This window comes from Eschrichtius robustus, chromosome 3 (assembly GCF_028021215.1).
Source record: "Eschrichtius robustus isolate mEscRob2 chromosome 3, mEscRob2.pri, whole genome shotgun sequence".
In the NCBI taxonomy this organism is placed as follows: domain Eukaryota; kingdom Metazoa; phylum Chordata; class Mammalia; order Artiodactyla; family Eschrichtiidae; genus Eschrichtius; species Eschrichtius robustus.
The window spans coordinates 154,028,567-154,055,210 of NC_090826.1; the positions used below are offsets into that span (position 1 = coordinate 154,028,567).

General features: G+C 39.0%; 1 pseudogene; it reads left to right on the forward strand.

Annotated features, from left to right (window-relative positions):
* Window positions 1–1,140: 1,140 nt before the first annotated feature.
* Window positions 1,141–26,644, forward strand: part of LOC137760738 (centrosomal protein of 78 kDa-like) — a 43,203-nt pseudogene continuing 17,699 nt past the window's right edge.

Below are 26,644 nucleotides of genomic sequence, written 5' to 3' on the forward strand. Positions count from 1 at the left end.
TCGTGATGGACCAGCAGTCAACTACAGGGAATCAGAGGTAAAATGATACACTGTATTCTAGTCAAACTTACACTCACCAGAGACCAGAAGGAGGAGAGCCCGCATCTTGTACTGCCCATTAGCCATGTCCCTCCCAGGTCAGGTACCTGCAGGGAAGCCCAGGCATCTTGTCTTGGGCCAGGCATGCACCTGGCTTGTCAGAGGGTCCCAGAGGTGCTGTGGGGAGGCATCTTTTGCTCACCATGTTCAGGGAAGCTAGAACACACCAGATGCTGAAAGGAGAACCAAAGCCACTATTAAGCCATAATTAAATGTAAGGAGGGAAGAGATGATCAGGCAAGCCTTGACTGCCAGACAGAAAATAGGTAAGCTCGAGGAGAACACATTTTAAGTTAATCTGTTACATGATTAATTAATACGATAAAGCTTCCCTGAGCTTCATCTGTGGGCAGTAGCCACAAGGTGCTAGTAATGACTTATATGCAGAATAGACGAGAAAGTTCCAGGAGTCATTAATCAGCACTTCCTGTGCACCAACACTGTGCTAGGCATAGGGAATATAAGGATGAATGAAACACGGTCCCTGCCTTCAAAGGGCTTATAGTCCATGGAAGGAAAACTATCTAAAAAGATGCTTATCGCTGGAGACAGTAAGTATTATGATACAGGGATGTCAGGGAGCAGAGTAGTGAGGCACTAAACAAGCAGGGGAGGAGAGATGAGGGTTAGGGAAAGAAGGCCTCCCAGGGAAGCTGGCCCCCAACCTGAGGCTGGGAAACAAGCGGATGTCAGCTCACTGTAGAGCAAGCAGAAGAGGAGGGTCTTAAGTAAAGAAGCAGCATCTGTAAAGGCCCAGGCAGGAATGATAGAACATCAGAAACTATAAGCTGGTTCACATGTCTAGAGAAGACATTCAGGAAGGAATGAAGCCAGAAGTAAGACAAAAGAGGTAGTCCAATCGTGAAGGAGCTTATATGCCAAGCTAAGGAACACAGATCTGATGCTGAGGACAATGAGAAATATGCAGCTTTCCAGGAGGCAGTTTGATGTATGGAGAGCGTTATCTTTCTTAGAAGACATCACCCTGGAGGGGGAAGTTAAGCCTGAACAGGAAATAAGATCACCCAGAGAAACTGTGAAATGTCCAAAGGGGTGGATGCTGAGGATGGGAAACTAAAGAACACCTACATTGAAACTGGGTAAGCAAGAGACACCCAAGAGTGAGACTGAGAAGAAGGAAGTAGAGAGGCATAAAAAAATCAAGTGGCTTGATGGAAAACGCAGAAGAGGGAGCTTTAATTAGACAGGAGACGACTACACTAAGTCATGCTGGAGACTAAAAAAAATGGACGTAGTGACACAGAAATCATACTGACAAGGATTCCCACTCTCACCACTTACATTCAACATAGTTTTGGAAGTCCCAGCTGCAGCAATCAGAGAAGAAAAAGAAATAAAAGGAATCCAAATTGGAAAGGAAGAAGTAAAACTGTCCCTATTTGCAGATCCCATGATATTACACAAAGAAAATCCCAAAGAGCCACCAGAAAATTACTAGAGCTCAACAATGAACTTAGTAGAGTTGCAGGTTACAAAATTAACACTCAGAACTCTGTGGAACTTCTATACACTAACAATGAACTATCAGAAAGAGAAATTAAGGAAACAATCCCACTTACCATTGCATTAAAAAGAATAAAATACCTAGGAAAAAACCTACCTAAGGAGGCAAAAGACCTGAACTCCAAAAACTATAAGACACTCGTAAAATAAATTGAAGGTAACACAAACAGATGGAAAGATATTCCATGTTCTTGGATTGGAAGAATCAATACTGTTAACATGACCGTACTACCCAAGGCAATCTACAGATTCAATGCAATCCTTATCAAAATGCCAATGGCACTTTTCACAGGACCAGAACCAAAAAACTTTTGAATTTGTATGGAAGCACCAAAGATGCCGAATAGATAAAGCAATCTTGAGAAAGAAGAACAGAGCTGGAGGAACCATGCTGTCTGACTCCAGACTATACTACAAAGCTACAGTTATGAAAACAGTATGGTCCTGGCACAAAAACAGACATATAGATCAATGGAACAGGATAGAAAGCCAGAAATAAACCCATGCATTAATAGCAATATATGACAAAGAGGGCAAGATTATGCAATGAAGAAAAGACTGTCTCTTCAATAAGTGGTGCTGGGAAAACTGGACAGCTACATGTAAAAGAATGAAATTAGGACATTCTCTAATGCCATATACAAAAATAAACTCAAAATGGATTAAAGAGCTAAATGTAAGACTGGATACTATAAAACTCCTAGAAGATAACATTAGGCAGAACACTCTTTGACATAAATCACAGCAATATTTTTTTGATCCATCTCTTAACGTAAAGGAAATAAAAGCAAAAATAAACAAATGAGACCTAATGAAACTTAAAAGCTTTTGCAAGCAAAGGAAACAATCAACAAAATGAAAAGACAACCCACTGAATGGGAGAAAATATTTGCAATGGATAGGACCAATAAGGGATTAATAGCCAACACACAGAAACAGCTCATAAAACACAACATCAAAAAAACTAACAATCTGATTAAAACATGGGCAGAAGAACTGAACCAACATTTTTCCAAAGAGGAAATGCAGATGACCAACAGGCACATGAAAAGATGCTCGACACTGCTAATCATCAAGGAAATGCAAATCAAAACTACACTGAGGTATCACCTCACTCCTGTCGGAATGGCTATCATCAAGAAGAGCACAAACAACAAATGTGGGCAAGGATGTAGAGAAAAGGGAACCCTGGAACAGTTGGTAGGAATGTAAATTGGTGCAGCCACTGTGGAAAACAGTATGGAGGGTTCTCAAAAAACTAAAAATAGAACTACCATATGACTCCGCAACTCCACTCCTGGGTATATATCCGAAAAAAACAAAAACACTAATTTGAAAAGATACATGCACCCCAATGTTCGGAGCAGCAGTATTTACAATTGCCAAGTTATGGAAGCAACCTAAGTGTCATCAAGAGATGAATGGATAAAGAAGATGTGGTACATATAACCAATGGCATACTATGCAGCCATAAAAAAGAATGAAATTTTGCCATTTGCAGCAAAATAGATGGACTTGGAGGGCATTATGCTAAGTGAAATAAGTCAAACAAAAACAAATACTGTAGGATATCACCTATATATGGAATCTAAAAAATACAAAAAACTACTGAATATAATAAAAAAGAAGGAGACACCCAGAAGCAGACATCCAGGAAAGGGCCATAACCTTCTCTCTCTGAAGAGAAACCAGGTGGGGATTCATCGCTCTCCACCTCACCCCCTGCCTTGGAGCCTTGGTGCAAACTACTGCACATGCAGCCAGGCCTGCGACATCACCAGGTTTGGTCAAGAACCAGGGAAAACCTGAGCTTCCCTCATGGGGGGATGAAGGGAGAACCTCCAGACCAGGCCAGCCCAAGATGGCACCCTCTCTACTACTCATGTGCTTCCCCAGAGCTCTGGGGTGATATTAAGTTTTAAACTGCAGTTACTAGCTTATCAAGACATTTGTCAACTTGTTGCTTCATCTATTAAAGGAAATGATAAGAGGAAGAATAAGTTAAGAAATATACGTAAAACTCCAGAGTGTTGGCACATAGTAAGTGTTCATTTAAAAGAGGCACTATGGGGCTTCCCTGGTGGCGCAGTGGTTGAGAATCTGCCTGCCAATGCAGGGGACACGGGTTCGAGCCCTGGTCTGGGAAGATCCCACATGCCACGGAGCAACTGGGCCCGTGAGCCACAATTACTGAGCCTGCACGTCTGGAGCCTGTGCTCCGCAACAAGAAAGGCCGTGATGGTGAGAGGCCCACGCACCGCGATGAAGAGTGGTCCCCACTTGCCGCAACTAGAGAGAGCCCTCGCACAGAAACAAAGACTCAACACAGTCATAAATAAATAAATTAATTAATTAATTAAAAAAAAATAGAAGGAGACTCACAGATATAGAGAACAAACTAATGGTTGCCAGTGTGGAGGGGGAGGAGGGGGCAATACAGGGGTGGGGAAGTGAGAGATGTAAACTACTGGGTGTACGATAGGCTCAAGGATGTGTTGTAGAACACAGGGAGTATAGCCAAAATTTTGCAATAACTGTAAATGTAAAGTAACCTTTAAAAATTATATAAAAATTTTTTCAAACAGAAATCATACTGAAAATTGGAAACAATTTAAATGTCTATCAACAGGAAAATACACATATAAATTATTGTATTTCCCTACATGGGAATCCTACATAGCGAGGAAAGTACATGAACTACACAGATCTTTACGTGTCAGCATGGATGAACCAAGCAAAGATAACACTAAATAAAGCAAGTAACAAGAGAAAACATAGTAGAATACTATATGCTGTTTAAGAATACTTAAAAATGTAGCCTAAATATAAAGACATCCACGGCAGTGGTGGAGACCAAGTTCAGATGAGTGGTTACCCAGGGTCAGCTGGAGAGTGGCTGTGTTTGGGAAAGTGGTTACAGCAGGCTCTTCAACGGGAATGGTAATGGTTCACCTCACACGCTGGCTGGAGGACGGAGGAGTGTCTGCGATGTTATAATGTGAGCACGCTGCATGTAAAACCCATTGCTGACCACATCTAGGGGATCTGATGCGCGATTGCTGGTAGTGGGTGGAGGTATCCAGAAGGTGGTGGTAGAAGAGGAACGTTGTGCACGTAACGCCTAAGGCCTGACCAGAGGACGACCACTGTTCTAGAAACTGGACACAAATCCAACTTCTAAGGCCAATCTTAAAAGACAAACTGAGGCATATTTAAAATTTTAAGACTTTATGTGAGCAAAAATAGATTCAACTCAGGCACCACCAAAGCGGAAGTGGTGAGGAGCACTCCAGCCACAGGAGCTGCAGAGATTTTTACTTTAAAAGGGCAGAAGCAAAGCAAGGAAAAGATTGATTTGCTATAGCTTTAAAGCCTAGTTGGTGGTTTGTGACTGGTTGTCCTCAACGGTGTTCGTCACCGTGAGGCGTTGACAGGCTTAGATTTTGGTTGGTTTACGGAGGGGGCCGCATCACTAGAGCCACCGCGGTCTAACGGCCTCCTTGAAGGGTTAATTTACTAACACCAATTGCCTGAGTCCTTCCTCTTACTCAGTCACTTCACTTCCTACGCCTCAGTTTCTCTTCTGTAAAGTGGATATTCAGTAGTAAATTCTCTGTGGAGTTGTCAGTACAAAACAAAGTGGTTATTAGTAACCATGATCATGTCCTGAATGCATGGAACACGTCACCATTTGCCAACCACCGTGTCAAGTCAGCAGAAACTACAGAAATTGAGAACTCCTCACAGAAATTCACACACTCGTGCACCAGGTAACAGACCACAGGCAGATGTTCACTCAGCCTTTCATGTGTCCCTCACGGAGTGCACGCTCTCTCCTGGGCAGTGCGAGCACAGACACTTAGCGGGAGTTTAACTACTTTTAAAATGAGTTGATACAACCAGGTCTCACTTTTGTTTGGATGAGTCAGCAAACGCTTTTTGGAAACCCCAAATTCTCCACACCTCTTACCTTTCGCGCTGCCTTAGTCTCTATGTTCCCGCCCCTGCTCCTCAGGCCAGGTCCCCATGGGAGTCGGGGCTGCGTGCGGAGGCACGGCGAGCGAGCAGACGTCCTCTAGCCCCGCCCCCATGGACCCGCCCGGAGGCTTAAACCGCAGCCCTGCGGGGCGGAGGGCTTCGATGCTGGTGCCAACAGCCAGCGATGGGGGCGGGGCAGGAGAGCGGCCTGGAGGGGCCGGCCTAGCTGGGGTCCGTGGCCGTATGTCTTCTGGCTGCGACGCCGGTCCTGTGCACGCGGCGGGGCCGCAGTTGCTGGGCGGTGGGTGCCCGAGGGGCAGGGAGGCGAGCTGGGGCCCCCAGGCGAGTGTCGGCATCGTGTCCGCAGCCAGCGTCCCCGAGGCCGCGCTCGGGCCATGATCCCTCGGTGAAGCTGCGCCGGGACAGCGCGGCCGACTTCTCGCACTGTGAGGACCTGTTTGCGCTGCAGGACTTGTTGCCTCTGCCCGCCGTGCGCGCTTTCCTGTGGGAGGGCCTGCTGGACTTAACGCCAACCGTCTCCGCCGGGTGGACTGGGCACCGCTCCTGAGCACCCTCTACCCCTGATCTGTATCCAGAGCTTCTTCCAGCCGCAGCTTGGCAAGACAGGTTTGTAGTTCCCGCTTCCAGGGGCTCTCGTGTGGGTGCTGCGAAGCGGGGTTTTGGATGGTGCAAGGTGGAGGGTGGGCACTAGAACCAGTGCCCAGTGCCCGGGTGTGCGTGCACTAGATGGGGCGTGCGGCCTAGGGCTCCTGCCAGCTCGGTGACCCCGGCCAAATGCCTTAAGGCTTCTAGGTCTCAGTGTTTTCATCTGTAGCATGGGCTTAACAGGACCCACTCTTTGTGGCGGTTACAAGGACTCACTCTGTTAATGCTTGTAGGCTCTACAATGTAGAACACTTAGCGCACTTTGGAGCATCGTTAATTTTTGCACAGCTGTTACCTGGTCTGTTGAATGACTTTGCCTGGTACACACCAAAGCGATTAGGAAATGGATATATCCCCGCTTCATTTCCTTTCCATTAAAACAGGGCTCAGGAAAAAAAAAGTATTTTTTCAATAGTCGTATCATGTAGTGGGAAGAGCACCAGTGTAAAGGCAGCTTAGGGTTTGAATTCCAGGGCTTATGCTCTCTGTGGCCTGGGCAGGTTACATTTGAACTGCAATCCCCGCACTTGCAAAATGACATTAAAAACCACTCTTTCTGTGGGTTCTTAGAATTAATTAAGCAGGTTATGTGTGTAAAGTATCCTGGCACTTGAATGAGTTGTCAGAACCAAGGTCTGCTGGAGACGATGCTTCTGCCCTAGGTAATCTTCCCTTCTACTGGGCGGCAGGTAAACACAAGCACAGTAGTCAGCGCTCTGGAAGAAGTGAGCTCTGGTGCTACAGAGCACAGAATCTTTTTTTTTTTAATTTAATTTTTATTTTATATTGGAGGATAGTTGATTTACAATATTGTGTTAGTTAAGTGATTCAGTGATACATATATCCATTCTTTTTCAGATTGTTTTCCCATACAGGTTGTTATAGGATATGGAGTAGAGTTCCTTGTGCTATGCAGTAGGTCCTTGTTGATTACCTATTTTATATATAGTCGTGTGTATATGTTAATCCCAAACTCCTAATTTATCCCTCCCCCCCCACCTTTCCCATTTGCAGAGCACAGAATCTTAGAAGGGAAAGTTCAGGGTAGGCTTCTTGGAGCAGGTGCCATCCTTTCTAAGGATGTGTAGAAGCTCCTGGGGTAGCAGAAGGGAGAAGTGTGTGTCAGAGTTTGAGAAATATAAGAAAATATGGCAAAACTAAGGTACGGACTGGAATTCAGAGTTTGGGAAAGAAATGAGAGTTGATACTGGAAACCTAGTGGGGCCGAACAGAAAGGGGCCTTGTTTGTCCTGTCAGAAGTTTGGATGTTTATCCTGAAGGCTGTGGGAAACCCTGAAGAACAATGAGATGGACTTCTGGTTTAGAGGCTCACTCGGACCTCCATGTGGAAGGCAGTTGATTGGGTGCAGGGTGAATTGTAATCTAAGGGTCCCACTTAAGTTATAAAAGGTTGGACTGGATTTTGGAGATCAGAGACAGAATGGGTGTGGCCTGGTGACCAGTTAGAAAAGGGAGGGCAGCAAGCGTGGGTGACAGTTTACAGCTGCATCTTTTTGTGAGATACAGAGCACAGTAGGAAGGGATTGGGGGTGGGGAGAGGATCTTACTTCATCTTTAGTGCTTTAGAGGGGCCTGGTAGATGGGTCTGGGCCCAAGGTGCAGATCTGGGCTTTTTGGGAGGACAGGTGTTTGAAGGCATGGTAGAGACTTAGGTTATCCACAAGAAGATTCGAAGAATCATAGGTCTGAGAGTTTTTTAAGTGGGTATATTTGAGGATGTTTATAAGCTGAGAGAAAGTAGCCAGCAGAGGAATGGTGTGAAGATCTAGGAGAGGAAATGATTGTTCATTTGTTTTCAAAAAGCTGAATACTTATCGTGTGCCTGGCCCCTCTTCTAAGATCTGGGGTTCACACCATCTGTTATCTCTTCTGCAAGGGCAGTTCAACTCATCCCCTGGTGAAGAGAAGTCAGATTATTCTTTGCATACCATTCAGGTGTAGGAACTGTTCTATATCTCTGAAGGGACTTTACTTAAACAGAGTAATAACGTAGAAATCAAAAGAAATTATAGCTGGAAGGGACCTTAAAGGCCACTGTACTTAATTTTGCCTAATATTTTACTTTGAATTTAAGAAAAATTTACTGCAGAGCCCATTCTCTTCAGAGTTCCTTCACTGAACTTTCTTTATGTCTTGCATCCAGTGGGTCCAACTTGTAGATTTTGGCCTCCTCCTAAATTTGCTTCTTCATCCATATTACATTTTGCCTGGACTATGGCAGAAGGTCCTGGGTGATTTCGTGGCCCCTGGGCTCAGTTCCTCTAACTTCCTCTGCCTGCTCGGATCGATTAATCTTCTAACATAAAAGGATACGCCTAAAATAATGCTGCTAATGGCTTGCCCACACAGAGTTAGTGCATACTAGCCACCCAGCGTGTACTCTGCACAGAGGCGTGTAGCCTGGACTGTGCTTGGCCAAGCCTCATGGGGCTCTTTGACCCTGAGGAAGGGGAGCTTTTTGTGATCACTTCCTTTATGTAATCGGTCCTTCAGCAGTGGGGCACCTTTTTCTAATCAGCGGAGGCACCCTTACTCAGCCAGTGGTAGCCCCAGGGCTCATCACCTGTGGGATACAAGCCATGCTCTCTCCCAGGCTTGCTTCAGCCAACATCTCTATTTTCATTTCTACCTCTTCTCACACTTGGACCCCTGGCCTTTAGTCATTGCCACCTGCAGTATTTACTGTGCCCAGCAGGTGTCAGCCTTGAGTTTCTTTGCACAGGTGCTACCTCTGCAGTTAAGGCACCTCCTACTCCAACTCTGCATACCCTCATCTTTCTAGATTCAACTTTAGGGTTATCATGGAGCCATCACTTTGATATAACATTTTGCCTCCAAATGAACCTCTGGGCATAAAGGTTATGTTTCTTTATCTCATGTGATTGAAATTTTGAGTTTACACATGTCCCTCCTTAAAGAAGGCTTTAAGGGCAGGAGTCATTTCTAATCCTTAGCACAGAGCAGATACTTTTTTTTTTTTTAAGACACTTTTTTTTTTAAACATCTTTATTGAAGTATAATTGCCTTACAATGGTGTGTTAGCTTCTGCTTTATAACAAAGTGAATCAGTTATACATATACAATATGTTCCCATTTCTCTTCCCTCTTGCATCTCCCTCCCTCCCACCCTCCCCATCCCACCCCTCTAGGTGGTCACAAAGCACCGAGCTGATCTCCCTGTGCTATGCGGCTGCTTCCCACTAGTTATCTCTTTTACATTTGGTAGTGTATATATGTCCATGACACTCTCTTACACTGTCACATCTCACCCCACCCCCTCCCCATATCCTCAAGTCCATTCTCTAGTAGGTCTATGTCTTTATTCCCGTCTTGCCACTAGGTTCTTCATGGCCTTTTTTTTTTTTTTCCCTTAGATTCCGTATATATGTGTTAGCATACTGTATTTGTTTTTCTCTTTCTGACTTACTTCACTCTGTATGACAGACTCTAACTCCATCCACCTCATTACAAATACCTCCATTTCATTTCTTTTTATGGCTGAGTAATATTCCATTGTATATATGTGCCACATCTTCTTTATCCATTCATCTGTCGATGGACATTTAGGTTGCTTCCATGTCCTGGCTATTGTAAATAGAGCTGCAATGAACATTTTGGTACATGACTCTTTTTGACCTATGGTTTTCTCAGGGTATATGCCCAGTAGTGGGATTGCTGGGTCGTATGGTAGTTCTATTTGTAGTTTTTTCAGGAACCTCCATACTGTTCTCCATAGTGACTGTATCAATTTACATTCCCACCAACAGTGCAAGAGTGTTCCCTTTCCTCCACACCCTCTCCAGCATTTATTGTTTCTAGATTTTTTGATGATGGCCATTCTGACCGGTGTGAGATGATATCTCATTGTAGTTTTGATTTGCATTTCTCTAATGATTAATGATGTTGAGCATTCTTTCATGTGTCTGTAGTCCATCTGTATATCTTCTTTGGAGAAATGTCTATTTAGGTCTTCTGCCCATTTTTGGATTGGGTTGTTGGTTTTTTTGTTATTGAGCTGCATGAGCTGCTTGTAAATCTTGGAGATTAATCCTTTGTCAGTTGCTTCATTTGCAAATATTTTCTCCCATTCTGATGGTTGTCTTTTGGTCTTGTTTATGGTTTCCTTTGCTGTGCAAAAGCTTTTAAGTTTCATTAGGTCCCATTTGTTTATTTGTGTTCTTATTTCCATTTCTCTGGGAGCTGGGTCAAAAAGAATCTTGCTGTGATGTATGTCATAGAGTGTTCTGCCTATGTTTTCCTCTAAGAGTTTGATAGTGTCTGGCCTTACACTTAGGTCTTTAATCCATTTTGAGTTTATTTTTGTGCATGGTGTCAGGGAGTGTTCTAATTTCATACTTTTACATGTACCTGTCCAATTTTCCCAGCACCACTTATTGAAGAGGCTGTCTTTTCTCCACTGTATATGCTTGCCTCCTTTATCAAAGATAAGGTGACCATATGTGTGTGGGTTTATCTCTGGGCTTTCTATCCTGTTCCATTGATCTATATTTCTGTTTTTGTGCCAGTACCAAACTGTCTTGATTACTGAAGCTTTGTAATATAGTCTGAAGTCAGGGAGCCTGATTCCCCCAGCTCCATTTTTCGTTCTCAAGATTGCTTTGGCTATTCGGGGTCTTTTGTGTTTCCATACAAATTGTGAAATTTTTTGTTCTAGTTCTGTGAAAAATGCCAGTGGTAGTTTGATAGGGATTGCATTGAATCTGTAGATTGCTTTGGGTAGTAGAGTCATTTTCACAATGTTGATTCTTCCAATCCAGGAACATGGTATATCTATCCATCTATTTGTATCATCTTTAATTTCTTTCATCAGTGTAAGACACTTTTTAATGATGATAAAATGTATGGTTTAAATCACTCATTTTACAATAATTTTGCTTTAGGTTCTGAGAGAAATAAAGTTTACAGAAGTCGTGTTCCTGAGACAAGAAATAAAGATGTGGGGGCTTCCCTGGTGGCGCAGTGGTTGAGAATCTGCCTGCCAGTGCAGGGCACACAGGTTCGAGCCCTGGTCTGGGATGATCCCACATGCCGCAGAGCAACTGGGCCCGTGAGCCACAACTACTGAGCCTGCGCGTCTGGAGCCTGTGCTCCACAACAAGAGAGGCCGCAATAGTGAGAGGCCCGCGCACCGCGATGAAGAGTGGCCCCCGCTTGCCGCAACTAGAGAAAGCCCTCGCACAGAAACGAAGACTCAACACAGACATAAAAATAAACAAATAAATAAAAATTAAAAAAAAAAAAGAAATAAAGATGTGACCTTCCACTTGTGTAAAGCTATTAATTGCTGTGTAAGTGCGTCGGGTGCGCTAAGGAACCTGGAGCTAAATGGGCTAGTTCTGAGAGAGAGAGACTTAACTATGTTAACAAAGGTAAGCCCTCATCGTGTCCTGCCAACATTTGATAGTTGCTTTCGGGGCAAACTAAAGCAATGGAATTTTAAACTTGTTCTCCCCATTAAAGGGATTGAATAAATTGGCCACTTTTGTGCACCTGTGTCTTGCGAATTGTCCAACTGGAGATGGAGGTTTAGAAAGTGAGTTTCAGTCTTGTTTAAGTCTCTTCCCATCAGACTGGTCTCGTGATTTCCTTCACCCTACGTTGCATCCTGTCTACCTTTTCTTGGTGTTGTTCATGCCTGGATTGTCTCCTGTACCTGCTCAAACCTTGGTCCATTCTCATTTGTACCATGGAAGTTTGTCATGCTGGATAGTGTCAGAACTTATTTTACTTAAGTTTGTGTTAGGCCACAAACCACACATTTTGCCTATTTTCTTGGTTTTGTGTTTGTTTATATTTTTATGGTTTCTCTTCAAGAAATATTATGGGAAGGGAAATAGCAAGATGTAAAGAGCAAAAAAGTCATCATTCTCTTTAAATTTTTAGAACATCTATCTGTAGTCATAATTATAATGCATTGTGGTATGTGTTAAAAAAGGAAATATATGTAATGTCCCGTAGGAGCAGCAAACTCAGTGGTGTTGGTGAGGGTGTGTCATGGAAGTAATCACAAAGCAGGTGACTGTTGATTAGGGTCCTGAAACATTAGTGTGCGTTCCCTGTGTCCAGTAGTGGTCTGCAGGGGTCAGGAAGCCTGCCTTTCAATTTGAGGGAACAGAAGGTTTGAGGTTCTTTCTCTCATATTGCTCTAGTATACTGCATAGCGCCTCATAACATACTGGGTTTATAGTTGACATTTAAATCGCTGATTGATCATCAAGGTTGGGATGTATCATTGGAAATGAAAATAGGAGGAGTCTTATGCTTTTTAGGTTTTTCTTTTTTTTCCTATGTCTCAAAAGGTACGTAGTACTTTACTGAGCAGTTGGGAATAAAGTTTCCAGTATTCAGTGTATTCAGTTTTAGTATCTAAAAAGAATTAAACTGTTGATGTAAAGTGGAATAACGCTTTGTTACTGACAAGTTTTAGAATGCATCTGTTCATCAATTACCTGTTTGGGAAGATTGTAGTTAATGATTTTAAGAATGTGGCTATAAACCTCCAGTTGACTCAAGAAAAGCAAATAAGTTAAGACTGACAAATGTATAGGCTCTTCATCTTATTGTGTGTGTGTGTGTTTTTTTTTCCTTTCAGTTATTTGTCAAGGTATAAGGAACTCTATCAATCTTAAGACAGTAGACTTCATGGGCTGTAATTTGAAATAGCAGGGAGCAGATCACATGTTCAAGATCTTAAAGGTGATTTTATGTTTAAACTTCCATGAAAACATGTGATTGAAGCACATTAACATATTGATACATATAACAGTTAATTTTTGTCTTTTAATACATGTGAGTGCAGCTTTCGTTTTGTTGAAAGAATATGACCAGTTTTCAGTTTGAGATTCTACCATTTAGTAAAGATAGTACACTTAATTTTAGAAATAAGAGATTTAATATATAATACATAATAATACTTTTATGTATTTTTAGTTACTGAAAACTTTGATTGTGATACTGTGAAGAGAGTATGCCATTATAGTCTTCAAGACTTAAATGAATCAAGTGTTTATTAGCTGCTGTAATTTATAAAGTCATAAAAATCACTACATCAGCAATTTGTAAATACAGTTTTTAAAATAATGCCTTAACAACTTTACAGTGGTTATAATGACTGTATTTAGGCCTAAAGTTATTTAATAATTTGACATGAAGCCTTTTTAATAGTTTGATGGTGCAGATCAGGGATAGGTAAACTATGGCTGGTGGGCCAGATCCAGCCCGTCGCCTGGTTTTGTAAAGAAAGTGTTTTTGGAACATAGTCGCACCCATTGTTTACATGGTAGTTGTGGCTACTTCCACCCTACACCAGCGGGGCAGAGTAGTTACACCAGAAGCTGTAAAGCCCAGAAAGCTGGAAATGTTTAGATTTAGATTTGAAAAATTGAAAAATTCTTTGAGCCTATACAGGGCAAGTCCATTAACCCCTGGGGTAGAAAACAGTCAAGAACTTGGGTGCCAAAGCCAAATGGCCTAGGTTCAAATTCCCTTTCTCCCTTTTCATAGCATTTGAACATGGGCAAATCACTTAACGTCTATGCCTCATTATGAGGTTTAAATGAACTCATTTGTATAAATAGTGCCTGGCACATACTAAGCACTGTGTAAGTGATTGGTGTTATTTCTGCTTGGAGCTTTTATAAGTTATTGTTAATAGAAAAATGACACTAATGATTTTCCTTTTAGAGTATCAAAGGCACTTTCAGTCTTTTATTTTTTCAAGAATGTAATAAGACTTTTTCCATTTAAAGTCAGTGTTCCCTGTTACCCAAATTTATTTTATGAATATAAAGAATTGAATGTCTTTAAGACAAGACTTGTGGTTAAATGTCAAACATTATTTTCCCAAGGCACATCAAACTGGCTCTGCATAGTCCAGGCCTCTAAAGTTTGTGTGCATACCCTAGGTAGCATGTGAGATCCATTTTGTAAATATAGTTTTTAAAATAATGCCTGGGACTTCCCTGGCGGTCCAGTAGTTAAGACTCTGCGTTCCCAATGAAGGGGGCCTGGGTTCGATCCCTGCTCAAGGAACTAGATCCCACGTGCCTGCCGTAACTAAGAGCCCACATGCCACAACTAAAAGATCCGGCTGCAACTAAATATGCTGCAACTAAAGACCCGGCACAGCCAAACAAACAAACAAATAAATAAATATTTTTTTAAAATAAATAAAATAATGCCTTAGGAGTTAGGAAAAGAAAATATTAGAACCTATTTAGCTTTGTATCATTTAAAAAATATCTGTGTAGTTTATAATGTACATACATTATATGTATAGAACTTCATGTATATAATTTGCTAAAAAATAAGATGCATATTAAAAAGTTTTCTTAGAGGTTGCCCAGTCAGGTGTTTGGAGACCATTGGAGGACAGAATGATGAAATTTAGAGCCTCAGCAATGATAGAATTTAGAACCAGTTCCCTGACTTAGAAGATAAGGAAAATAATTCATAGACTGTAATTGAGTTGTCCAACTTTACATAACTGTTCAAAAGCAGGTCATCCAGTGGCTGGAATCTAATCACTGACCGACTAGAATCTGGGTCACTGGACTCATAAACCAGAACTGACTGTTTAATTTCTCAGGTTGATTCTCCTGGCATATATGCTTGATATGTGTGTGTGTAAATCTCTGACATAATAAGCCATACTCAGTAGGCACACCCTGTTTCCTTATTCAAGCATCGTAATTTCATCCCATTAAATCTTTGAAGTATCAGACTACCAGAAGGCATGAAGAAACCTGGGCTGAGAGTCTTCATTCCAGGAGACCTGATCTTGACTGTATGGCTGATTTGAGGCGCATCACTCTGAATTGCAGCACGCTCATTGGTGACCTGGGTGCAAGTGCTTTGGCAGAATCTCTTAGTGAAGATTTATGGCTCAGAGGTAAATTCTAAAATTGAAAATATTGAATTTTTAATATGATATATGCTTAGCTTTTGGCATGATACTATTGTGATAGGATTTCTTTTAAAGCCTCATTTTACTGTTGGCTTTTATTTTGCTTTTAAACTTTCTCTAAGAGTTGCATATATTCTTTACAGAAAATACAGAGTAACAAGAGAGCAATTACCTATAATCTTAATACACAGACATAATCACTGTTCATTTTGGTGTATATACTTTCAGTCTTTTATTTTTCTATAAATATATTTGTACACTTAGGGATTACAAAAATAGAATTGTAGTATACTTGCTATTTCATATTCCTGCTTTTTCACTTAATGATATATCATGTAGTATTCCATCATATTGATGTCCCATAGTTTAATCAATTCTTTGCCATTAGATTTACAGTTTGCTTTTCCCTGTCAGAAACGATGTGAATACGTTGTATATATATATCTCTGTGTCCATTGGGATTACTTCTGTAGAATAAGGTCCTAGAAGTGGAATGACTAAATGTGACATATTTTTAAGACTTTTTTTTTAATACTGCAGGTTCTTATTAGTCATCAATTTTATACACATCAGTGTATACATGTCAATCCCATTCGCCCAATTCAGCACACCACCATCCCCACCCCACCGTGGTTTTCCCCCCTTGGTGTCCATACGTTTGTTCTCTACATCTGTGTCTCAACTTCTATCCTGCAAACCAGTTCATCTGTACCATTTTTCTAGGTTCCACATACATGCATTAATATACGATATTCGTTTTTCTCTTTCTGACTTCCTTCACTCTGTATGACAGTCTGTAGATCCATCCACGTCTCAACAAGTGACTCAGTTTCGTTCCTTTTTATGGCTGAGTAATATTCCATTGAATATATGTACCACAACTTCTTTATCTATTCGTCTCTTGATGGGCATTTAGGTTGCTTCCATGCCCTGGCTATTGTAAATAGCGCTGCAATGAACATTGGGGTGCATGTGTCTTTTTGAATTATGGTATTCTCTGGGTATATGCCCAGTAGTGGGATTGCTGGATCATATGGTAATTCTATATTTAGTTTTTTAAGGAACCTCCATACTGTTCTCCATAGTGGCTGTATCAATTTACATTCCCACCAACAGTGTAAGAGGGTTCCCTTTCGTCCACACCCTCTCCAGCATTTGTTGTTTGTAGATTTTCTGATGATGCCCATTCTAACTGGTGTGAGGTGATACCTCATTGTAGTTTTGATTTGCATTTCTCTAATAATTAGTGATGTTGAGCCGCTTTTCATGTGCTTCTTGGCCATCTGTATGTCTTCTTTGGAGAAATGTCTATTTAGGTCTTCTGCCCATTTTTGGATTGGGTTGTTTGTTTCTTTAATATTGAGCTGCATGAGCTGTTTATCTATTTTGGAGATTAATCCTTTGTCCGTTGATTCGTTTGCAAATATTTTCTCCCATTCTGAGGATAGTCTTTTCATCTTGTTTAAGGTTTCCTTTGCTGTGCAAAAGCTTCGAAGTTTCATTAGGTCCCATTTGTTTATTTTTGTTTTTATTTCCATTACTCTAGGAGGTGGATCAAAAAAGATCTTGCTGTGATTTATGTCAAAGAGTGTTCTTCCTATGTTTTCCTCTAAGAGTTTTATAGTGTCCGGTCTTACATTTAGGTCTCGAATCCATTTGGAGTTTATTTTTGTGTATGGTGTTAGGGAGTGTTCTAATTTCATTCTTTTACATGTAGCTGTCCAGTTTTCCCAACACCACTTATTGAAGAGACTGTCTTTTCTCCATTGTCTATCTTTGCCTCCTTTGTCATAGATTAGTTGACCATAGGTGTGTGGGTTTATCTCTGGGCTTTCTATCTTGTTTCATTGATCTATGTTTCTGTTTTTGTGCCAGTACCATATTGTCTTGATTACTGTAGCTTTGTAGTATAGTCTGAAGTAAGGGAGTGTGATTCCTCCAGCTCTGTTTTTTTCCCTCAAGACTGCTTTGGCTCTTCGGGGTCTTTTGTGTCTCCATACAAATCTTAAGATGATTTGTTTTAGTTCCGTAAAAAATGCCATTGGTCATTTGATAGGGATTGCATTGAATCTGTAGATTGCTTTGGATAGTATAGTCATTTTCACGATACTGATTCTTCCAATCCAAGAACATGGTGTATCTCTCCATCTGTTGGTATCATCTTTAATTTGTTTCATCAGTGTCTTATAGTTTTCTGCATACAGGTCTTTTGTCTCCTTAGGTAGGTTTATTCCTACTTATTTTATTCTTTTGGTTGCAGTGGTAAATGGGAGTGTTTCCATAATTGCTCTTTCAGTTTTTTCATCATTAGTGTATAGGAATGCAAGAGATTTCTGTGCATTAATTTTGTATCCTGCAACTTTACCGAATTCATTGATTAGCTCTAGTAGTTTTCTGGTGGCATCTTTAGGATTCTCTATGTATAGTATCATGTCATCTGCAAACAGTGACAGTTTTACTTCTTCTTTTCCAATTTGTATTCCTTTTATTTCTTTTTCTTCTCTGATTGCCGTGGCTAGGACTTCCAAAACTATGTTGAATAATAGTGGTGAGAATGGACATCCTTGTCTCATTCCTGATCTTAGAGGAAATGCTTTCAGTTTTTCACCATTGAGAATGATGTTTGCTGTGGGTTTGTCGTATATGTCCTTTATTATGTTGAGGTAGGTTCCCTCTATGCCCACTTTCTGGAGAGTTTTTATCATAAATTGGTGTTTGAATTTTGTCAAAAGCTTTTTCTGCATCTATTGAGATGATCATATGATTTTTATTCTTCAATTTGTTAATATGGTGTATCCCATTGATTGATTTGCGTATATTGAAGAATCCTTGCATCCCTGGCATAACTCCCACTTGATCGTGGTGTATGATCCTTTTAATGTGTTATTGGATTCTGTTTGCTAGTATTTTGTTGAGGATTTTTGCATCTATATTCATCAGTGATATTGGTCTGTAATTTTCTTTTTTTGTAGTATCTTTGTCTGGTTTTGGTATCAGGGTGATGGTGGCCTCATAGAATGAGTTTGGGAGTGTTCCTTCCTCTGCAATTGTTTGGAAGAGTTTGAGAAGGATGGGTGTCAGCTCTTCCCTAAATGTTTGATAGACTTCACCTGTGAAGCCATCTGGTCCTGGACTTTTGTTTGTTGGAAGATTTTTAATCACAGTTTCAATTCCATTACTTGTGATTTGTCTGTTCATATTTTCTGTTTCTTCCTGGCTTAGTCTTGGAAGGTTATACCTTTTTAAGAATTAGTCCATTTCTTCCAGGTTGTCCATTTTATTGGCATAGAGTTGCTTGTAGTAGTCTCTTAGGATGCTCTGTATTTCTGCGGTGTCTGTTGTAACTTGTCCTTTTTCATTTCTGATTTTATTGATTTGAGTCCTCTCCCTCTTTTTCTTGATGAGTCTGGCTAATGGTTTATCAATTTTGTTTATCTTCTCAAAGAACCAGCTTTTAGTTTTATTGATCTTTGCTATTGTTTTCTTTGTTTCTATTTCACTTATTTCTGCTCTGATGTTTATGATTTCTTTCCTCCTGCTAACTTTGTGTTTTGTGTGTTCTTCTTTCTCTAGTTCCTTTAAGTGTAATGTTAGATTGTTTATTTGAGATTTTTCTTGTTTCTTGAGGTAGGCTTGTATAGCTATAAACTTCCCTCTTAGAACTGCTTTTGCTGCATCCCGTAGGTTTTGGATCATTGTGTTTTCATTTTCATTTGTCTCTAGGTATTTTTTGATTTCCTCTTTGATTTCTTCAGTGATCTCTTGGTTATTTAGTAGCGTATTGTTTAGCCTCCATATGTTTGTGTTTTTTTCCCTGTAATTGATTTCTAATCTCATAGCGTTGTGGTCAGAAAAGATGCTTTATATGATTTCAATTTTCTTAACTTTACTGAGGCTTGATTTGTGACCCAAGATGTGATCTATCCTGGAGAGTGTTCCATGCGCACTTGAGAAGAAAGTGTAATCTGCAGTTTTTGGATAGAATCTCCTATAAATATCAGTTAAATCTATCTGGTCTATTGTGTCATTTAGAGCTTACGTTTCCCTGTTTATTTTCATTTTGGATGATCTGTCCATTGGTGTAAGTGAGGTGTTAAAGTCCCCCACTATTATTGTGTTACTGTCGATTTCCTCTGTTATAGCTGTTAGCAGTTGCCTTATGTATTGAAGTGCTCCTATGTTGGGTGCATATATATTTATAATTGTTATATCTTCTTCTTGGATTGATCCCTTGATCATTATGTAGTGTCCTTCCTTGTCTCTTGTAACATTCTTTATTTTAAAGTCTATTTTATGTGATATGGATATAGCTACTCCAGCTTTCTTTTGATTTCCATTTGCATGGACTATCTTTTTCCATCCCCTCACTTTCAGTCTGTATGTGTCCCTGGGTCTGAAGTGGGTCTCTTGTAGACAGCATATTTGTGTGTCTTGTTTTTGTATCCATTCAGCAAGCCTGTGTCTTTTGGTTGGAGCATTTAATCCATTCACGTTTAAGGTAATTATCGATATGTATGTTCCTATGACCATTTTCTTAATTGTTTTGGGTTTGTTTTTGTAGATCCTTTTCTTCTCTTGTGTTTCCCACTTAGAGAAGTTCCTTTAGCATTTGTTGTAGAGCTGGTTTGGTGGTGCTGAATTCTCTTAGCTTTTGCTTGTCTGTAAAGCTTTTGATTTCTGCATCGAATCTGAATGAGATCCTTGCCGGGTAGAGTAATCTTGGTTGTAGGTTCCTCCCTTTCTCGCTTTAAGTATATCATGCCACTCCCTTCTGGCTTGTAGAGTTTCTGCTGAGAAATCAGCTGTTAACCTTAAGGGAGTTCCATTGTATGTTTTTTCTCGTTTTTCCCTCACTGCTTTCAGTAATTTTTCTTTGTCTTTAATTTTTGCCAATTTCATTATTATGTGTCTCAGCGTGTTTCTCCTTGGGTTTATCCTGAACGGGACTCGCTGCACTTCCTGCACGTGGGTGGCTATTTCCTTTCCCATGTTAGGGAAGTTTTCAACTATAATCTCTTCAAATATTTTCTCTGGTCCTTTCTCTCTCTCTCCTCCTTCTGGGACCCCTAATGCGAATGTTGTTGCATTTAATGTTGTCCCAGTGGTCTGTTACGCTGTCTTCATTTCTTTTCCTTCTTTTTCCTTTATTCTGTTCTGCAACAGTGAATTCCACCATTCTGTCTTCCAGGTCACTTATCCGTTCTTCTGCCTCAGTTATTCTGCTATTGATTCCTTCTTGTGTTGTTTTCATTTCAGTTATTGTATTTTTCATCTCTGTTTGTTTGTTCTTTAATTCTTCTAGTTCTTTGTTAAACATTTCTTGCATCTTCTCGATCTTTGCCTCCATTCTTTTTCCAAGGTCCTCGATCATCTTCACTATCATTATTCTGAATTCTTTTTCTGTAAGGTTGCCTATCTCCACTTCACTGAGTTGTTTTTCTGGGGTTTTAGCTTGCTCCTTCATATGGTACCTAACCCTCTGCCTTTTCATCTTTTCTATCTTTCTGTGAATGTGGTTTTTATTCCACAGGCTGCAGGATTGTAGTTCTTCTTGCTTCTGCCTTTTTAAGACTTTTGATACACATTGCCAAATTACCATCCAGAAATGCTATGCCAATTTGTAGTCCACCGCAACAGTGGATGTGAAGCCTGCCTCACACAAACACTTGCTTGTAGCACTTTTAAAAAAGTGTAAAACTACAGAAATGAGTACCTCTCCCTTTTTCATGCAAGTGGGATTACTCCAAATGTCATAACTTTTTTCAGTTAATTTAGTGTGAGCATCTTAGCAAGTCAGTAAATTTGCATCTACTGCATGATTTTTTGTGACTGTTCAGTGTTCCATTATATGAATATGCCACAGTACACATAGCTTATCCATTCTTGTATATAAGCTATGTCCAGTTTTTCAGTTCCAAATAGTACTCTGATATGTATCCTTGCCTATATCTCTGACTATTTCTTTTGGTTAAATACTTAGAGAGTTGTTGGATCAAAAGGGTGTACACATTTTAAAGGCTTTATCTTAATCTGATAGGAGAATAACCACATTTTGTTTTATTTTATATTCATTTGATTTACTGGTGGGTTTACTGGCTGTTTGTATTAATTTGGCTACTTGTTTAATTATACCCTGTGTCTATTCTTCTGTAGTGAGAGTTTGTATCGGTTGTATCCTATCCTGTCAGATCCATATGTCTGACTTTCAGTTTCTGTGTGTCATGGGGTTTTGAAAGACTCCAGTTTTTTAATGTGATGCTCTACACAATGCTTAAAAAATGACTCATGATAGTTGCCTTTCATGTAATATGTTTTAATACCTGTGCTTTTGTGATGATCCGTTTTGTTTAAATGAGTAGGTTGTTCAGCCCCAGAACTACTAGAATTAATGATCATTTGTTCTAGTTTTTGTCTGACCTTTTACTGAGAGAGTTCTTGACCATCATACTTTCATGATAGGTTTTTAGTATGTATTGTGTATTCACACTTTGTTTGAATTTGTTATTATTTGTATCCTCTTAGACTTGTCTTTTCTATACTAAAACTAACAGTCATTACATTTCTTCTCTTTCGTTTTCCCCTTTTAACTAGTTTAAAGTGTGATTTGAAGGTCAAGATCATGATCAAAAGAATGCAGTGCATTTCTGAGCTCCACCAGTTTTTGCTTGTGAGGTTTACATGCCACTGCTGCCCTTCCTAATTACGAACTGAGATTCATTTTGTGATGTTTTTTGCTCATAGGTTATATACAGTTATTCTTCAGTTCTATAATTGTAAAGTATGTTGGATGATTTTTTGGTACTAAAGGCAGGGTTATCATTGCACATTGAAAAAGCGGTTTTTAGATTGGATTATGCATTATGTGTGTGCGTATATGTTTCTGTTTTTTTCCATACCCAAAATTACAAAACTGCCATGGCTGGTCTTGTGCAGGACTCTTTCACACGTGAGAAAAAGAGTGTTGTCTATATGTGAAATCTGTATAGACTTCAAAAGTGACCTTTTGTCTTTCATCAAAAGCACTTGACCTGCAGCAGTGTGGCCTCACCAGTGAAGGAGCAAAGACTTTACTAAAGGCCCTTGAAACCAACAGAACTCTGGTCATTCTGGATATAAGAAAAAATCCACTTGTTGGTATGTGGTCACTTTTTTTTTTTTTAATTGATTAACACATAGCAAAACAAAAAGTTTGTTCACGTGTTGACAGTTTTTAAAACTTAATGTGTTTAACTTTCCTCATCATATACAGTTGTCCCTTGAACAACGTGGGGGTCAGGGGTGCTGACCCCTACGCAGTTGAAAATCTGGGTATAAGTTTATAGTCATTGGTTCTGCATCTGTGGATTCAACCAACCTTGGATCGTGTAGGACGATAGTACATACTTATTGAAAAATATCCGTGTGTCAATGGACCCGTGAGGTTCAAACCCATTTGTTCAAGCGTCAACTGTACTTTTCTAGTGTTGCACTTCCCTTATGTTTTTAGCAGATAATGTACTAATTAAAGTGAGTTATACCTTTAAATTGTTCTTATCTCTACTCTGAATAGAGGTGAACCTAGATACTAAACCTGCTTCCACCAAGAACATTATTTCCTTCTCGTTCAACCTGTGATTTCTTGCAAGGAGTACTTTATTCATTTGTCAGTTTCACAGGTAATTTTTTTAATACCTTCTGTGTGCCAGATACCGCTCAGGCAGTAGGGATAAAGCAGTGAACCAGACAGGCAAAAGTCTTGCCCTCATGGAGCTTACATTCTAGTGAAGGAGTTCAGATAGAAATGAGTAAACAGATAAGTAATATAATTTTAGATAGTAGGAAGTGCAAAGATATCTTAATGTAAGGAGAGTGGGGGGGGGAGCAGGTAGGACTCCATTGGATAGGTTTGTTAGCGGACAGCTTCACTGGAGAAGTGGCATTTGAATGGAGACCTGAATGAAGAGAGGAGGAAGCCATGGAAGATCTGGGGTAAGCACATTTCAGGACAAGGAGGCAATGCGTATGCAGGCATGTAGGCGGGTGGAGTATTTAAGGAAAAGCAAGGAGGCCAACGTGGCCAGAGTACTGAGTGAAGAAGAGTGTGGTATGACATGAGTTCAAGGAACTAGCCAGGGGTCTGATCTTGTAAAGTCTTGAAGGCCAGAGTAAAGATGTGGATTATTCTAAATGAGTAGAGGGTTTTGAACTGGAAAAAGGCATGATCCAAATAGTATCTGAATAAGATGACCTGGTATAGAGAATAGACTCGGGGTTGGGGGGGGATAAAGAAGAGAAACAGGGAGACCAGTTAGTAGACTGTCACAGTGGTCCAAATAAGAGATGTTTATGGCTTAGCTTAGGTTGGAAGTTTGGAGCAAGTGAAAAGTGGTTGAATTCAGGTTGTGTTTTGAGAGTGTAGCTAACAAGAATTGTGGATAGATTAGATGTGAGGTATGATGGAAATAGTAACAAGGAGACAAGTCATTGATGATTATGTGTGCAACTGGGTAGTATCACTTAGAAAAAGGGGGCTGATGGGAGGAGCAGCTTTTGAGGGAATATCAGGACTTTGGTTTGATATCTTAGATGCCCTTTAGGTATCTAAGTGTCTGGACGGTGCTCAGACTGTACTTTCTATCCAGAGGTATCCAAAGCCACTTTAGATGCAAAATGTTTAAAGTTGACCTTTGCTGCTGCCAAAATAGTAGCCACTGGGGGCAGTCTGCAAGATGGCATCATAGGTTTCTGAGGAAGAAATTAGAATACACAAAGGGGGAAATAAGTGTATAATTACATAATGAAGATTTCATGTTTAATTTTATGGGAAAAGCAATAATTAGTTGGCTTTTGGTTTTAAATGGAAATAGCCACTCATTGGGAAATAAATACTCTAATTTCAATTTATTTTACTTTAGATCATTCTGTGATGAAAGCAGTTATCAAAAAAGGTCTCCAGAATGGAAGGAGTGCCAAGTCAGAGGTATATAACGTGTTTTAGTTCTCTCAGAAGAATTTCTCTTTAATGGCTTGTTGTTTTTCTCTCTTTCTTAAAAGAAAATTATCAAGGTACTTTCTGCCATATTAAAACTAAGTTTTTAGTCAAATCAAATGGCTTTTCTGTTTTTGAAAATATTGTGTGATGCTTTAATTTAGGTTCCCAGAAATGCAGATTGAAAACCTTTTATTAACTTAAAGTATCTTAATTTCCAATTAAGATCAAACCCTCATAAGTTACCTGTAACTGAAATGGCATATTTATCATTTCTGTCTCAGTACTAGTGGATAACTTCTCCATCGTGAAGGAACCATCCAAAGCTGCTAGACAGAAAAAGAGAACTATAATTTTGGGAAGTGGTTGAAAAGGAAAAGTTACTATTAGAATTGGTAACTCTTACTTGTTTTTAATGCTACTAGAACTTATACCCCTTATGTTTCCGGTGTGCTAAAATTAAAACAGCCAATATTAACTGCATGCATATTAGGAGGCCTAGAATTATTTTGATACTTATGAGAATTTATAGAATATAGATATAATAAACGAATTTAAAGAGATGTTAATATTAACCATATTAACCAACATTATTGTTTGAATTTCATAAAAAGTTCATTATTTTGAAAATACATCCTGGTTGATGATTACTTCTAATACTTTGCAATTGAAATTTGGGGTGCACTTTGATGATAATTTTAGTAGTGGTGCTTTTGAGGGATGATTTTTTTTTTTATATGAAGAATTACCTTTTGTGCTATACGAAACAAAATTTCTTCCCAGTTCCAACCTTCCCATTGTTCCCTGCTTCTTTCTGAGGAATTCTTACCTAAATTTTTGAATCAGATAATATCTTGTTTCTCTCAACGATAAAAAAAAAACTTGAAATATGTATTATCCTTATAAAAGACTTCTACAGACCAGTTTATCGACCTAGATGGAACATTTTAGAAAAACATTTTCTAAATGTTTACTGTAATGTATATTTAAATTTCCAAATGATAGTTAACCCAGGATTTTACAACTAAGCCTAGAATTTTGTTACCAAAACCCTTTAACAATCAATGGTATAAGTTTCACATTTTCCTGAATATATAAATTTGTTATACTTCACTTCTACTGATAACGTTTGTATTGTTTCTAAGAGACCTTAACTTTTAATTTTCTGGAACATATTATTGTTAGTCACAAATAGTCTTTTTTTTTTTTTTTGGTGATAAGAATGAATAGCAGGAGCAGCATTTGTTAAACCAAATCTAATATGAAACTGACTCTTTCTTGTGAGTAAATTTGAATTTTGAAATAGTAAAACAATAAGGTTTAATATAAAGCAAAATAAATTTTTTATGTTTATGATCTGCCAATTTCCCAGAAAAAGTTTTCTGGTGATTTTAGTTATATACCAGATATATTAAAATCACCAATGGACAGCACATATTTTACTCAGGTGCCATCTGAAAGTTTTAAAAATTTGTTGACATAATATCACTGAACTGTCCACTTTAAAATGGTTGAAATGATAAATTTTCTGTTTTGTGTATTTTACCACAATTTTTTTAAAATGTGTTGTTTCAAGATTTTTAGGTTTTATAAAGGTATTGTATTAGCATAACAATGAAAAATTTAAAAGACCATCTCTAATCCCATTATCCTATCAAGCATTGTTTACATTTTTATTTTTCTCTTCCTGTTGTCTATAAACATAATTCCACATAGCTTCAATAAAATTTGCCATTCTTATCTTTTCATACTAAATTTAAATTTTATGATTCATTGTTATACTTTTTAACATTGGATTCAGAAGGTTTCATTGAGTTGGTCCATTTTTTAAATTGGTGAAAAATTGGAAATAACCTAAAATAAACTATTGTAAACATCTTCATAAATACAACTTTTCTTTTTCTACTTAAAGATGTATGTTTTTGATTCTCCATTAATCAACTTGCTTGGACAATAGTGTATTAAATAGAAGTTGTTAAGAGTGTTTATGAAGTCAAAAAAAAAAGCTTATGATTTGTCTGCCAATTGTTATTTCAAGACAGTGATATTTTAATAATCAAATAGTACATACAAAGAAGTTAAGATTTGGGTATCACACTAATTACATATTATTATTAAAATTTATATGATATGTACAGCATTCTTAAAATAGCTGAGTTGCCTTTTGCTATAATATTAGAAATGGAAATATATATAAATAAAACATGTATATGTAAAACATATTAGGAATTCTGTAATATTAGTACCTGGTGGTATATAATAAGGCATCATGGAATGAGAATAAAACAATTAAAAAAAATTTTTTTATTTAACGTGATTAAACAAAGTGGAAATGTAAGTGAAGTATACAAGCTGATTGAGCTATTTTAAGAGTAATTTTATTTCTTGGGCTATTTTTTTATTTGCCTCAGTTATTCGGAGACATAGAGGTAAGCCAAATCAATAGCTGGGTATATACTTAG